This window comes from Oncorhynchus kisutch, linkage group LG13, assembly GCF_002021735.2.
Source record: "Oncorhynchus kisutch isolate 150728-3 linkage group LG13, Okis_V2, whole genome shotgun sequence".
In the NCBI taxonomy this organism is placed as follows: Eukaryota; Metazoa; Chordata; class Actinopteri; order Salmoniformes; family Salmonidae; genus Oncorhynchus; species Oncorhynchus kisutch.
Genome location: NC_034186.2, coordinates 75,811,189 through 75,825,530, shown reverse-complemented (window position 1 = coordinate 75,825,530; position 14,342 = coordinate 75,811,189).

Here is a 14,342-nt window from a genome sequence, read left to right as displayed (position 1 = left end):
ATAAACCTGCACTCTTCATTTGACTGATAATAAACCTGCACTCTTCATTTGACTGATAATAAACCTGCACTCTTCATTTGACTGATAATAAACCTGCACTCTTCATTTGACTGATAATAAACCTGCACTCTTCATTTGACTGATAATAAACCTGCACTCTTCATTTGACTGATAATAAACCTGCACTCTTCATTTGACTGATAATAAACCTGCACTCTTCATTTGACTGATAATAAACCTGCACTCTTCATTTGACTGATAATAAACCTGCACTCTTCATTTGACTGATAATAAACCTGCACTCTTCATTTGACTGATAATAAACCTGCACTCTTCATTTGACTGATAATAAACCTGCACTCTTCATTTGACTGATAATAAACCTGCACTCTTCATTTGACTGATAATAAACCTGCACTCTTCATTTGACTGATAATAAACCTGCACTCTTCATTTGACTGATAATAAACCTGCACTCTTCATTTGACTGATAATAAACCTGCACTCTTCATTTGACTGATAATAAACCTGCACTCTTCATTTGACTGATAATAAACCTGCACTCTTCATTTGACTGATAATAAACCTGCACTCTTCATTTGACTGATAATAAACCTGCACTCTTCATTTGACTGATAATAAACCTGCACTCTTCATTTGACTGATAATAAACCTGCACTCTTCATTTGACTGATAATAAACCTGCACTCTTCATTTGACTGATAATAAACCTGCACTCTTCATTTGACTGATAATAAACCTGCACTCTTCATTTGACTGATAATAAACCTGCACTCTTCATTTGACTGATAATAAACCTGCACTCTTCATTTGACTGATAATAAACCTGCACTCTTCATTTGACTGATAATAAACCTGCACTCTTCATTTGACTGATAATAAACCTGCACTCTTCATTGACTGATAATAAACCTGCACTCTTCATTTGACTGATAATAAACCTGCACTCTTCATTTGACTGATAATAAACCTGCACTCTTCATTTGACTGATAATAAACCTGCACTCTTCATTTGACTGATAATAAACCTGCACTCTTCATTTGACTGATAATAAACCTGCACTCTTCATTTGACTGATAATAAACCTGCACTCTTCATTTGACTGATAATAAACCTGCACTCTTCATTTGACTGATAATAAACCTGCACTCTTCATTTGACTGATAATAAACCTGCACTCTTCATTTGACTGATAATAAACCTGCACTCTTCATTTGACTGATAATAAACCTGCACTCTTCATTTGACTGATAATAAACCTGCACTCTTCATTTGACTGATAATAAACCTGCACTCTTCATTTGACTGATAATAAACCTGCACTCTTCATTTGACTGATAATAAACCTGCACTCTTCATTTGACTGATAATAAACCTGCACTCTTCATTTGACTGATAATAAACCTGCACTCTTCATTTGACTGATAATAAACCTGCACTCTTCATTTGACTGATAATAAACCTGCACTCTTCATTTGACTGATAATAAACCTGCACTCTTCATTTGACTGATAATAAACCTGCTGATAATAAACCTGCACTCTTCATTTGACTGATAATAAACCTGCACTCTTCATTTGACTGATAATAAACCTGCACTCTTCATTTGACTGATAATAAACCTGCACTCTTCATTTGACTGATAATAAACCTGCACTCTTCATTTGACTGATAATAAACCTGCACTCTTCATTTGACTGATAATAAACCTGCACTCTTCATTTGACTGATAATAAACCTGCACTCTTCATTTGACTGATAATAAACCTGCACTCTTCATTTGACTGATAATAAACCTGCACTCTTCATTTGACTGATAATAAACCTGCACTCTTCATTTGACTGATAATAAACCTGCACTCTTCATTTGACTGATAATAAACCTGCACTCTTCATTTGACTGATAATAAACCTGCACTCTTCATTTGACTGATAATAAACCTGCACTCTTCATTTGATTCACTTTCTTTCATGACAGACTCACTCAACCTGCCATGATGGAGAGAGAGAATGAAGGAATCTGAAATGTGTCTTTATATTGTCTGTATCTTGGGCTCTGTTTCAGAGTAGAGTTCCTATTCAGCCCATCCATCCCCCTCTACCTGCCTAGCACCATCATGGCACACTTGTCTTCTAGCCTCTGCTATTCTTCCTGCTTCCATTCTACTATACCTCTCAGGAGGAGAGCTGATAGATGTGGTATCAGGCCAATGGAAATACATTGTTCCCCAGCAAAATGAGTTGACATTTAGGCTATTGTTTATATGTGTATTTTACACTATGTTGTGGTAAAAATCAGAACATAATACTTGTCTGGATGTCAAGCCCAACACATATCATCGTCACCAATCAACTGCATTGCAGTTAAAAAACAACTTAGCATATGAAAATCAGTGGTGGTAGTCAAACTACACTACCAGCTTATACGAACAGGAGTTGGCATTTAAGTCACTTTTTCTAAACCTGAAAAGGAACCATTTCTAAATGTTATGCAACGAAAACAACCAAATATATCTAAATTGTACATTAGTAAGCCTGTTGAGGGCCTGTTACAGTATATAAATCATGACCAGTGGTGACCCGTCATTCAGGGCAGGTGGGTCTAAGCCCCACCTGTTTCGAGCCCCACATTTCTTGCAAAAAAATGGGCGGGCTTGTCTGTTTTGCATGTTATTTTGGTTTTAATACGTGTCATATCAGTTTGCAAACAATGTAAAAAAAATGATATACATTACATAGAATTGAGTTAATAAAGCCGCATACAAACAGGTAGCTCCAAAATGCAGGTGTTTCAGCCTAGATCAGTCCTTTCTGTAGTGGTGGGGCAGGCCAGCAGAAAATAGGAGCATTGCACCGTGATTAGCTCAGCATTGCACCCGCCTTTAGTATGGGAATTGATGGAAATGGATGTAAAATATATCACTAGCCACTTTAAACAATGCTAATTAATATAATGTTTACATACCCTACATTACTCATCTCATATGTATATACTGTACTCTATATAATCTACTGCATCTTTATGTATTAAATGTATCACTAGCCACTTTAAACTATGCCACTTTGTTTACATACCCTACATTACTCATCTCATATGTATATACTGGAGTGATGGAGGTAGATATGTATAGGGGTAAGGGGACAGGGATACTGGAGTGATGGAGGTAGATATGTATAGGGGTAAGGGGACAGGGATACTGGAGTGATGGAGGTAGATATGTATAGGGGTAAGGAGACAAGGATACTGGAGTGATGGAGGTAGATATGTATAGGGGTAAGGTGACAGGGATACTGGAGTGATAGAGGTAGATATGTATAGGGGACAGGGATACTGGAGTGATAGAGGTAGATATGTATAGGGGTAAGGTGACAGGGATACTGGAGTGATGGAGGTAGATATGTATAGGGGTAAGGAGACAGGGATACTGGAGTGATAGAGGTAGATATGTATAGGGGTAAGGAGACAGGGATACTGGAGTGATAGAGGTAGATATGTATAGGTGACAGGGATACTGGAGTGATGGAGGTAGATATGTATAGGGGTAAGGAGACGGATACTGGAGTGATGGAGGTAGATATGTATAGAGGTAAGGTGACAGGGATACTGGAGTGATGGAGGTAGATATGTATAGGGGTAAGGAGACAGGGATACTGGAGTGATGGAGGTAGATATGTATAGGGGTAAGGTGACAGGGATTCTGGAGTGATGGAGGTAGATATGTATAGAGGTAAGGTGACAGGGATACTGGAGTGATGGAGGTAGATATGTATAGGGGTAAGGTGACAGGGATACTGGAGTGATGGAGGTAGATATGTATAGGGGTAAGGTGACAGGGATACTGGAGTGATGGAGGTAGATATGTATAGGGGTAAGGAAACAGGGATACTGGAGTGATAGAGGTAGATATGTATAGGGGTAAGGTGACAGGGATACTGGAGTGATAGAGGTAGATATGTATAGGGGACAGGGATACTGGAGTGATAGAGGTAGATATGTATAGGGGTAAGGTGACAGGGATACTGGAGTGATGGAGGTAGATATGTATAGGGGTAAGGAGACAGGGATACTGGAGTGATAGAGGTAGATATGTATAGGGGTAAGGAGACAGGGATACTGGAGTGATAGAGGTAGATATGTATAGGGGACAGGGATACTGGAGTGATGGAGGTAGATATGTATAGAGGTAAGGAGACAGGGATACTGGAGTGATGGAGGTAGATATGTATAGGGGTAAGGTGACAGGGATACTGGAGTGATGGAGGTAGATATGTATAGCGGTAAGGAGACAGGGATACTGGAGTGATGGAGGTAGATATGTATAGGGGTAAGGTGACAGGGATACTGGAGTGATGGAGGTAGATATGTATAGGGGTAAGGAGACAGGGATACTGGAGTGATGGAGGTAGATATGTATAGGGGTAAGGAGACGGATACTGGAGTGATGGAGGTAGATATGTATAGCGGTAAGGAGACAGGGATACTGGAGTGATGGAGGTAGATATGTATAGGGGTAAGGTGACAGGGATACTGGAGTGATGGAGGTAGATATGTATAGCGGTAAGGAGACAGGGATACTGGAGTGATGGAGGTAGATATGTATAAGGGTAAGGTGACAGGGATACTGGAGTGATGGAGGTAGATATGTATAGGGGTAAGGAGACAGGGATACTGGAGTGATGGAGGTAGATATGTATAGGGGTAAGGTGACAGGGATACTGGAGTGATGGAGGTAGATATGTATAGGGGTAAGGAGACGGATACTGGAGTGATGGAGGTAGATATGTATAGAGGTAAGGTGACAGGGATACTGGAGTGATGGAGGTAGATATGTATAGGGGTAAGGTGACAGGGATACTGGAGTGATGGAGGTAGATATGTATAGGGGTAAGGTGACAGGGATTCTGGAGTGATGGAGGTAGATATGTATAGAGGTAAGGTGACAGGGATACTGGAGTGATGGAGGTAGATATGTATAGGGGTAAGGTGACAGGGATACTGGAGTGATGGAGGTAGATATGTATAGGGGTAAGGTGACAGGGATACTGGAGTGATGGAGGTAGATATGTATAGGGGTAAGGAAACAGGGATACTGGAGTGATAGAGGTAGATATGTATAGGGGTAAGGTGACAGGGATACTGGAGTGATAGAGGTAGATATGTATAGGGGACAGGGATACTGGAGTGATAGAGGTAGATATGTATAGGGGTAAGGTGACAGGGATACTGGAGTGATGGAGGTAGATATGTATAGGGGTAAGGAGACAGGGATACTGGAGTGATAGAGGTAGATATGTATAGGGGTAAGGAGACAGGGATACTGGAGTGATAGAGGTAGATATGTATAGGGGACAGGGATACTGGAGTGATGGAGGTAGATATGTATAGAGGTAAGGAGACAGGGATACTGGAGTGATGGAGGTAGATATGTATAGGGGTAAGGTGACAGGGATACTGGAGTGATGGAGGTAGATATGTATAGCGGTAAGGAGACAGGGATACTGGAGTGATGGAGGTAGATATGTATAGGGGTAAGGTGACAGGGATACTGGAGTGATGGAGGTAGATATGTATAGGGGTAAGGAGACAGGGATACTGGAGTGATGGAGGTAGATATGTATAGGGGTAAGGAGACGGATACTGGAGTGATGGAGGTAGATATGTATAGCGGTAAGGAGACAGGGATACTGGAGTGATGGAGGTAGATATGTATAGGGGTAAGGTGACAGGGATACTGGAGTGATGGAGGTAGATATGTATAGCGGTAAGGAGACAGGGATACTGGAGTGATGGAGGTAGATATGTATAGGGGTAAGGAGACGGATACTGGAGTGATGGAGGTAGATATGTATAGGGGTAAGGTGACTAGGCAACTAGATATAACATAAAGAGTGTAGCAATAGATTGTATGTGAGTGGGTGTGGGGGTTTGTAGAGTCAGTATAAATGTATGTGCGTATTATGTGTGAGTGAGCAGATGACGGAGTGAGTGAGTGAATGTATGTGTGTTAGTGTGTAGGGCCCTGTGAGTGTGCATAGAGACAGTGTGTTCGTGTGTAGGGCCCTGTGAGTGTGCATAGAGACAGTGTGTTAGTGTGTAGGGCCCCGTGAGTGTGCATAGAGACAGTGTGTTAGTGTGTAGGGCCCTGTGAGTGTGCATAGAGACAGTGTGTTAGTGTGTAGGGCCCTGTGAGTGTGCATAGAGACAGTGTGTTAGTGTGTAGGGCCCTGTGAGTGTGCATAGAGACAGTGTGTTAGTGTGTAGGGCCCTGTGAGTGTGCATAGAGACAGTGTGTTAGTGTGTAGGGCCCTGTGAGTGTGCATAGAGACAGTGTGTTAGTGTGTAGGGCCCTGTGAGTGTGCATAGAGACAGTGTGTTAGTGTGTAGGGCCCTGTGAGTGTGCATAGAGACTGTGTGTTAGTGTGTAGGGCCCTGTGAGTGTGCATAGAGACAGTGTGTTAGTGTGTAGGGCCCTGTGAGTGTGCATAGAGACAGTGTGTTAGTGTGTAGGGCCCTGTGAGTGTGCATAGAGACTGTGTGTTAGTGTGTAGGGCCCTGTGAGTGTGCATAGAGACAGTGTGTTAGTGTGTAGGGCCCTGTGAGTGTGCATAGAGACAGTGTGTTAGTGTGTAGGGCCCTGTGAGTGTGCATAGAGACAGTGTGTTAGTGTGTATGGCCCTGTGAGTGTGCATAGAGACAGTGTGTTAGTGTGTAGGGCCCTGTGAGTGTGCATAGAGACAGTGTGTTAGTGTGTAGGGCCCTGTGAGTGTGCATAGAGACAGTGTGTTAGTGTGTAGGGCCCTGTGAGTGTGCATATAGACAGTGTGTTAGTGTGTAGGGCCCTGTGAGTGTGCATAGAGACAGTGTGTTAGTGTGTAGGGCCCTGTGAGTGTGCATAGAGACAGTGTGTTAGTGTGTAGGGCCCTGTGAGTGTGCATAGAGACAGTGTGTTAGTGTGTAGGGCCCTATGAGTGTGCATAGAGACAGTGTGTTAGTGTGTAGGGCCCTGTGAGTGTGCATAGAGACAGTGTGTTAGTGTGTAGGGCCCTGTGAGTGTGCATAGAGACAGTGTGTTAGTGTGTAGGGCCCTGTGAGTGTGCATAGAGACAGTGTGTTAGTGTGTAGGGCCCTGTGAGTGTGCATAGAGACAGTGTGTTAGTGTGTAGGGCCCTGTGAGTGTGCATAGAGACAGTGCAAAAATAAACGCTCAATAAAGATACAAGGTAAACTCAGATCGTCCATGTAGCTATTTTGTTATCTATTTATCAGTCGTATTGCTTGGGGATAGAAGCTGTTCAGGAGCCTGTTGGTGTCAGACTTGATGCACCGGTACCTCTTGCAGTACAGAAGCAGAGAGAATAGTCTATGGCTTGGGTGGCTGGAGTCTTTAATGATTTTCCAGGCCTTCCTTCCACACCCGATATCGATGTCCTGGATGGCAGGAAGCTCGGTCCCAGTAATGTACTCAGCTGTCCGCACCACCCACTGTTGCGGTGCTATTTCCATACTAGGCAGTGATGCAGACAGTCAAGATGCTATCAATGGTACAGTAGTAGAACTGTTTAAGGATTTGAGGGCCCATGCAAAACTTTTTTAACCTCCTTAGAGAGAAGAGGCACTTCGCACCTTCTTCATGACTGTGCGTGTGTGTTTGGACCATTTTAAGTCTAGTGATTAGGACACCGGGGCTCCACTGCAGCCCTTTCGATGTGGATAGGGGCGTGCTCGCCCCCCTGTTTCCTGCAGTCCACGATCCGTACCTTGGTCTTACTGACGTTGAGGGAGAGATTGATTCTCTGTCACCACACTGCCAGGTCACTGACCTCCTCCCTTTAGGCTGACTCATCGTCGCCGGTGTTCAGGCCTACCACCATTGTGTCGTCAGCAAACTTGATGGTGTTGGAGTCGTGATTAGCCACACAGTCGTGGGTGAACGGGGAGTACAGGAGAGGACTAACCACACACCCCTGTGGGGCCCCAGTGTTGAGGGTCAGCGTGGCAGAGGTGATGTTGCCTCTCCTTGGCACCTGGGGTCGGTCGGTCAGGAAGTCCAGGATCCAGTTGCAGAGGGAGGTGTTCAGACCCAGAGTCCTAAGCTTGGTGATGAGCTTGGAAGGGACAATGGTGTTGAATGCTGAGCTGTAGTCAATGAACAGCATTCTCACATAGGTATTCCTCTTATCCAGGTGGGTGAGATCAGTGTGGAGAGCAATTGGAGTTGGACTCGGGAAGGGCTCCCCAAATTTGGCCCGTGGGGGATTTTATTTGGCCCCCCAAGTTTAATGAGCCCAAATAAAAACGTTGGGGATTTTTAATTCTTGGACATAAAAGACGAGGAAATAAAAACACCAGGAAATCTGCTCCAAGTTATTTTAATTTAAGAAATCTGTTCCCAAGTATTCCCACGCATAAATCAAATCAAATTGTATTTGTCACATACACATGGTTAGCAGATGTTAATGCGAGTGTAGAGAAATGCTTGTGCTTCTAGTTCCGACAATGCAGTAATAACCAATGAGTAATCTAACCTAACAATTTCACAACAACTACCTTATACACACAAGTATAAAGGGATGAAGAATATGTACATAAAGATATATTAATGAGTGATGGTACAGAACGGCATAGGCAAGATGCAGTAGATGTTATCGAGTACAGTATATACATATGAGATGAGTAATGTAGGGTATGTAAACATATAAAATTGGCATTGTTTAAAGTGGCTAGTGATACATGTATTACATAAAGATGCAGTAGATGGTATAGAGTACAGTATATACATATGAGATGAGTAATGTAGGGTATGTAAACATTATATTAAGTGGCATTGTTTAAAGTGGCTAGTGATACATTTTTTACATACATTTTTCCATTATTTAAGTGGCTGGAGTTGAGTTAGTATGTTGGCAGCAGCCACTCAATATTAGTGGTGGCTGTTTAACAGTCTGATGGTCTTGAGATAGAAGCTATTTTTCAGTGTCTCGGTCCCTGCTTTGATGCACCTGTACTGACCTCGCCTTCTGGATGATAGCGGGGTGAACAGGCAGTGGCTCGGGTGGTTGTTCTCCTTGATGATCTTTATGGCCTTCCTGTGACATCGGGGGGTGTAGGTGTCCTGGAGGGCAGGTACTTTGCCCCCGGTGATGCGTTGTGCAGACCTCACTACCCTCTGGAGAGCCTTACGGTTGTGGGCGGAGCAGACCTCACCACCCTCTGGAGAGCCTTACGGTTGTGGGCGGAGCAGACCTCACCACCCTCTGGAGAGCCTTGTGGTTGTGGGCGGAGCAGACCTCACCACCCTCTGGAGAGCCTTACGGTTGTGGGCGGAGCAGACCTCACTAGCCTCTGGAGAGCCTTGCGGTTGTGGGCGGAGCAGACCTCACTACCCTCTGGAGAGCCTTACGGTTGTGGGCAGAGCAGACCTCACTACCCTCTGGAGAGCCTTACGGTTGTGAGCGGAGCAGACCTCACTACCCTCTGGAGAGCCCTACGGTTGTGGGCGGAGCAGACCTCACCACCCTCTGGAGACCCTTGTGGTTGTGGGCAGAGCAGACCTCACCACCCTCTGGAGAGCCTTGTGGTTGTGGGCGGAGCAGACCTCACTACCCTCTGGAGAGCCTTGTGGTTGTGGGCGGAGCAGACCTCACCACCCTCTGGGGAGCCTTGTGGTTGTGGGTGGAGCAGACCTCACCACCCTCTGGGGAGCCTTGTGGTTGTGGGCGGAGCAGACCTCACTACCCTCTGGAGAGCCTTGTGGTTGTGGGCGGAGCAGACCTCACCACCCTCTGGGGAGCCTTGTGGTTGTGGGCGGAGCAGTCTCACCACCCTCTGGAGAGCCTTGTGGTTTGGGCGGAGCAGACCTCACTACCCTCTGGAGAGCCTTGTGGTTGTGGGTGGAGCAGACCTCACCACCCTCTGGAGAGCCTTGTGGTTGTGGGCGGAGCAGACCTCACTACCCTCTGGAGAGCCTTGTGGTTGTGGGCGGAGCAGACCTCACCACCCTCTGGGGAGCCTTGTGGTTGTGGGTGGAGCAGACCTCACCACCCTCTGGGGAGCCTTGTGGTTGTGGGCGGAGCAGACCTCACTACCCTCTGGAGAGCCTTGTGGTTGTGGGCGGAGCAGACCTCACCACCCTCTGGGGAGCCTTGTGGTTGTGGGCGGAGCAGTCTCACCACCCTCTGGAGAGCCTTGTGGTTTGGGCGGAGCAGACCTCACTACCCTCTGGAGAGCCTTGTGGTTGTGGGTGGAGCAGACCTCACCACCCTCTGGAGAGCCTTGTGGTTGTGGGCGGAGCAGACCTCACCAGCCTCTGGAGAACCTTGTGGTTGTGGGCAAGCAGACCTCACCACCCTCTGGAGAGCCTTATGGTTGTGGGCGGAGCAGACCTCACCACCCTCTGGAGAGCCTTGTGGTTGTGGGCGGAGCAGACCTCACCACCCTCTGGAGAGCCTTGTGGTTGTGGGCGGAGCAGACCTCACCACCCTCTGGAGAGCCTTGTGGTTGTGGGCGGAGCAGACCTCACCACCCTCTGGAGAGCCTTGTGGTTGTGGGCGGAGCAGACCTCACCACCCTCTGGAGAGCCTTGTGGTTGTGGGCGGAGCAGACCTCACCACCCTCTGGAGAGCCTTGTGGTTGTGGGCGGAGCAGACCTCACCACCCTCTGGAGAGCCTTGTGGTTGTGGGCGGAGCAGACCTCACCACCCTCTGGAGAGCCTTGTGGTTGTGGGCGGAGCAGACCTCACCACCCTCTGGAGAGCCTTGTGGTTGTGTATTTGAAGTTTTCTTTTGTTAAACAAGCTTCAGTCTCTGTAGTAACTATTGTATGTTCTAATTTACTATTCAGCAATTGTGACTCTCAGAAGTTTAAATAATGACTTGGTAAAAAGATAATATGATTGTTTATGCCATGGGTGGATTTCCATTTGTTGATTCATTTATTATTTTACACATTTGGAATAAACCGATTCTATTAGGAATAAACCAATTATCTTAGCCATTTTTATCATGCCTTTGTTTAGGCTCCTAGATGTGGATGTGAAGCTGATTGCCAAGTATTTTATCATGTAGTTTCTTCAATAGCATTAAGAACAAAGTGGGGAATCAATGAAATCAGTGTCAATCTCAGTGGGCTCCTTTGAGTGATGCAACCGACTGCAGAAAAGTTGAGTGAAGTTGGTGCGTCTGCAACAGCCGAAAGTCAGACACTGATGTGGTTTCCCAACAGCAAGGCACAGTGCGGTGGCAGTGTTGCCATCGTTTATATACTTATTTTGTTGTTTTTGTACTGTCTAAATCATTTCCAACCCACGTATCGCACACTCACAAACTTTCAATGTATTGTATTATTTATTTTATATATTGCGCAGAAAAAGCCATATCTCAGACTGACCAATAAGAAGAAAAGATTAAGATGGGAAAAGAACACAGACACTGGACAGAGGAACTCTGCCTAGAAGGCCAGCATCCCGGAGTCGCCTCTTCACTGTTGAAGTTGAGACTGGTGTTTTGCTGGTTCTATTTAATGAAGCTGCCAGTTGAGGACTTGTGAGGCTTCTGTTTCTCAAACTAGACACTCTAGTGTACTTGTCCTCTTGCTCAGTTGTGCACCCGAGCCTCCCACTCCTCTTTCTATTTCTAGTTAGAGCCAGTTTGCGCTGTTCTGTGAAGGGAGCGTTATACGATGTAATGCTCCGGGTGTCGTGGGTGTGGAGTCAAATGCAGGAGACAGAGAGTTCAATGCTGTGCGTCTTTTAATAGCACCAACGCACCACAGGGTGCTCACAAAAGTTACGTTCCCAAACACAGGGAATCAAAATGTACAATGGAACAAATCACGACCAGGCACAAACACGTACCTCTACAACAGAGCCAAAGGTTACATAGAAATAATCCCGCACAACAACCAGGCGGGCCGGCTGTCTAATAAAGACAAACTAATTAACCATACACAGGTGCTACCACTAAACATACAAGGAGGGGGAGGAAAAACAATCAGTGGCAGCTAATAGGCCGGTGACGACGACCGCCGAGCGCCACCCGCCCAGGAAGGGGAAACACCCTCGGTCGGACTCGTGACATACGAGATCTTCAGTTTATTGGCAATTTCTGGCATGGAATAGCCTTCGTTTCTCAGAACAAGTATAAACTGACGCGTTTCAGAAGAAATGTCTTTGTTTCTGGCCATTTGTATACTGTAATCGAACCCACAAATGCTGATGCTCCAGATACTGAACTAGTCTAAAGAAGGCCAGTTTTATTGCTTCTTTAATCAGAACAACAGTTTTCAGCTTTGCTAACATAATTGCAAAAGGGTTTTCCAATGATCAATTAGCTTTTGAAAATGATAAACGTGCCATTGGAACACAGGAGTGATGGTTGCTGATAATGGGCCTCTCTACGCCAATATAGATTTTCCACAGAAAATCTGTCGTTTCCAGCTACAATAGTCATTTACAACATTAATGTCTACTCTGTATTTCTGATCAATTTGATGTTATTTTAATGGACAGAAATTGTGCTTTTCTTTTAAAAACTATGAAATTTCTAAGTGACCCCAAACTTTTGAACGGTAGCATATATTGAACATTTTAATTTACTGTTCCATATTTTATTGAACTAGTACTTGTTGTCTTAATTATGCATTTGGTCTTGTCTTGTCCAGAATACTATCCTAGTAGCAGTCATATTTACAATGGACCATGAATACTAGGCTAGTTTTTTGCAAATAACCTAGCTACCTACCTAAATTAAATTACTAGCAACATACCCTTATTTTACCTGATCCTCTTCTCCTTCAGCCAGTGGAGATCTATATTTAATCTCTTATCATTTCTGACAACTATATGAACGAGGTGAAATCTTTTTCAGTTCATGGTGGCAGTATGCACTGCTGTATTCAAGCAACTCAGAATGAACTTGTTGACATGTTCTGTTGCAGCTTGAATGCCAGATGAACTCATTTCAGAATGTATCCATAATCATGAATGAATAAGCATATTTATTTGACAAGAAAGCACCTAGTCACCCATCAATCATCTTAACTCCAACAATTACATTGTTTTAATAAAATCAAAATGGTAAACAATGCATGCATGTGCCTTTTATACATAACATATAAACATCTGAATGTAAGTAAAGATGAAATGATTTCTTCATCAATGCCACAAACCTGGGACATCGAAGATCACCATATGAACTATTACAAAGATTCTTCTGATTTTCCATTTTAGGAATTAGACCAGCACAAATAACACGATGTAAAACAGCATATTGTAATTTTTGGTTGGTGAGTTACAAATGTAGAAACAACTGAAGGTGTAAGGTAGCTTTTATAGAAAATACTATGTCAACTCCAGCAGAATGAGAAACACACCTAACAGACTCAAAACAAGGAAGCCATGCCTAAACACAGCTATATCAACACCCTTCTAGTGTAACAGGTCCATGTACCCATGCCTAAACACAGCTATATCAACACCCTTCTAGTGTAACAGGTCCATGTAGCCATGCCTAAACACAGCTATATCAACACCCTTCTAGTGTAACAGGTCAATGTAGCCATGCCTAAACACAGCTATATCAACACCCTTCTAGTGTAACAGGTCCATGTAGCCATGCCTAAACACAGCTATATCAACACCCTTCTAGTGTAACAGGTCCATGTAGCTAAGCCTAAACACAGCTATATCAACACCCTTCTGGTGTAACAGGTCCATGTAGCCATGCCTAAACACAGCTATATCAACACCCTTCTAGTGTAACAGGTCCATGTAGCCATGCCTAAACACAGCTATATCAACACCCTTCTAGTGTAACAGGTCCATGTAGCTAAGCCTAAACACAGCTATATCAACACCCTTCTGGTGTAACAGGTCCATGTAGCCATGCCTAAACACAGCTATATCAACACCCTTCTAGTGTAACAGGTCCATGTAGCTAAGCCTAAACACAGCTATATCAACACCCTTCTGGTGTAACAGGTCCATGTAGCCATGCCTAAACACAGCTATATCAACACCCTTCTGGTGTAACAGGTCCATGTAGCCATGCCTAAACACAGCTATATCAACACCCTTCTAGTGTAACAGGTCCATGTAGCTAAGCCTAAACACAGCTATATCAACAAATCAAATCAAATCAAATTTATTTATATAGCCCTTCGTACATCAGCTGATATCTCAAAGTGCTGTACAGAAACCCAGCCTAAAACCCCAAACAGCAAGCAATGCAGGTGGAGAAGCACCTAAGCACCCTTCTAGTGTAACAGGTCCATGTAGCCATGCCTAAACACAGCTATATCAACACCCTTCTATTGTAACAGGT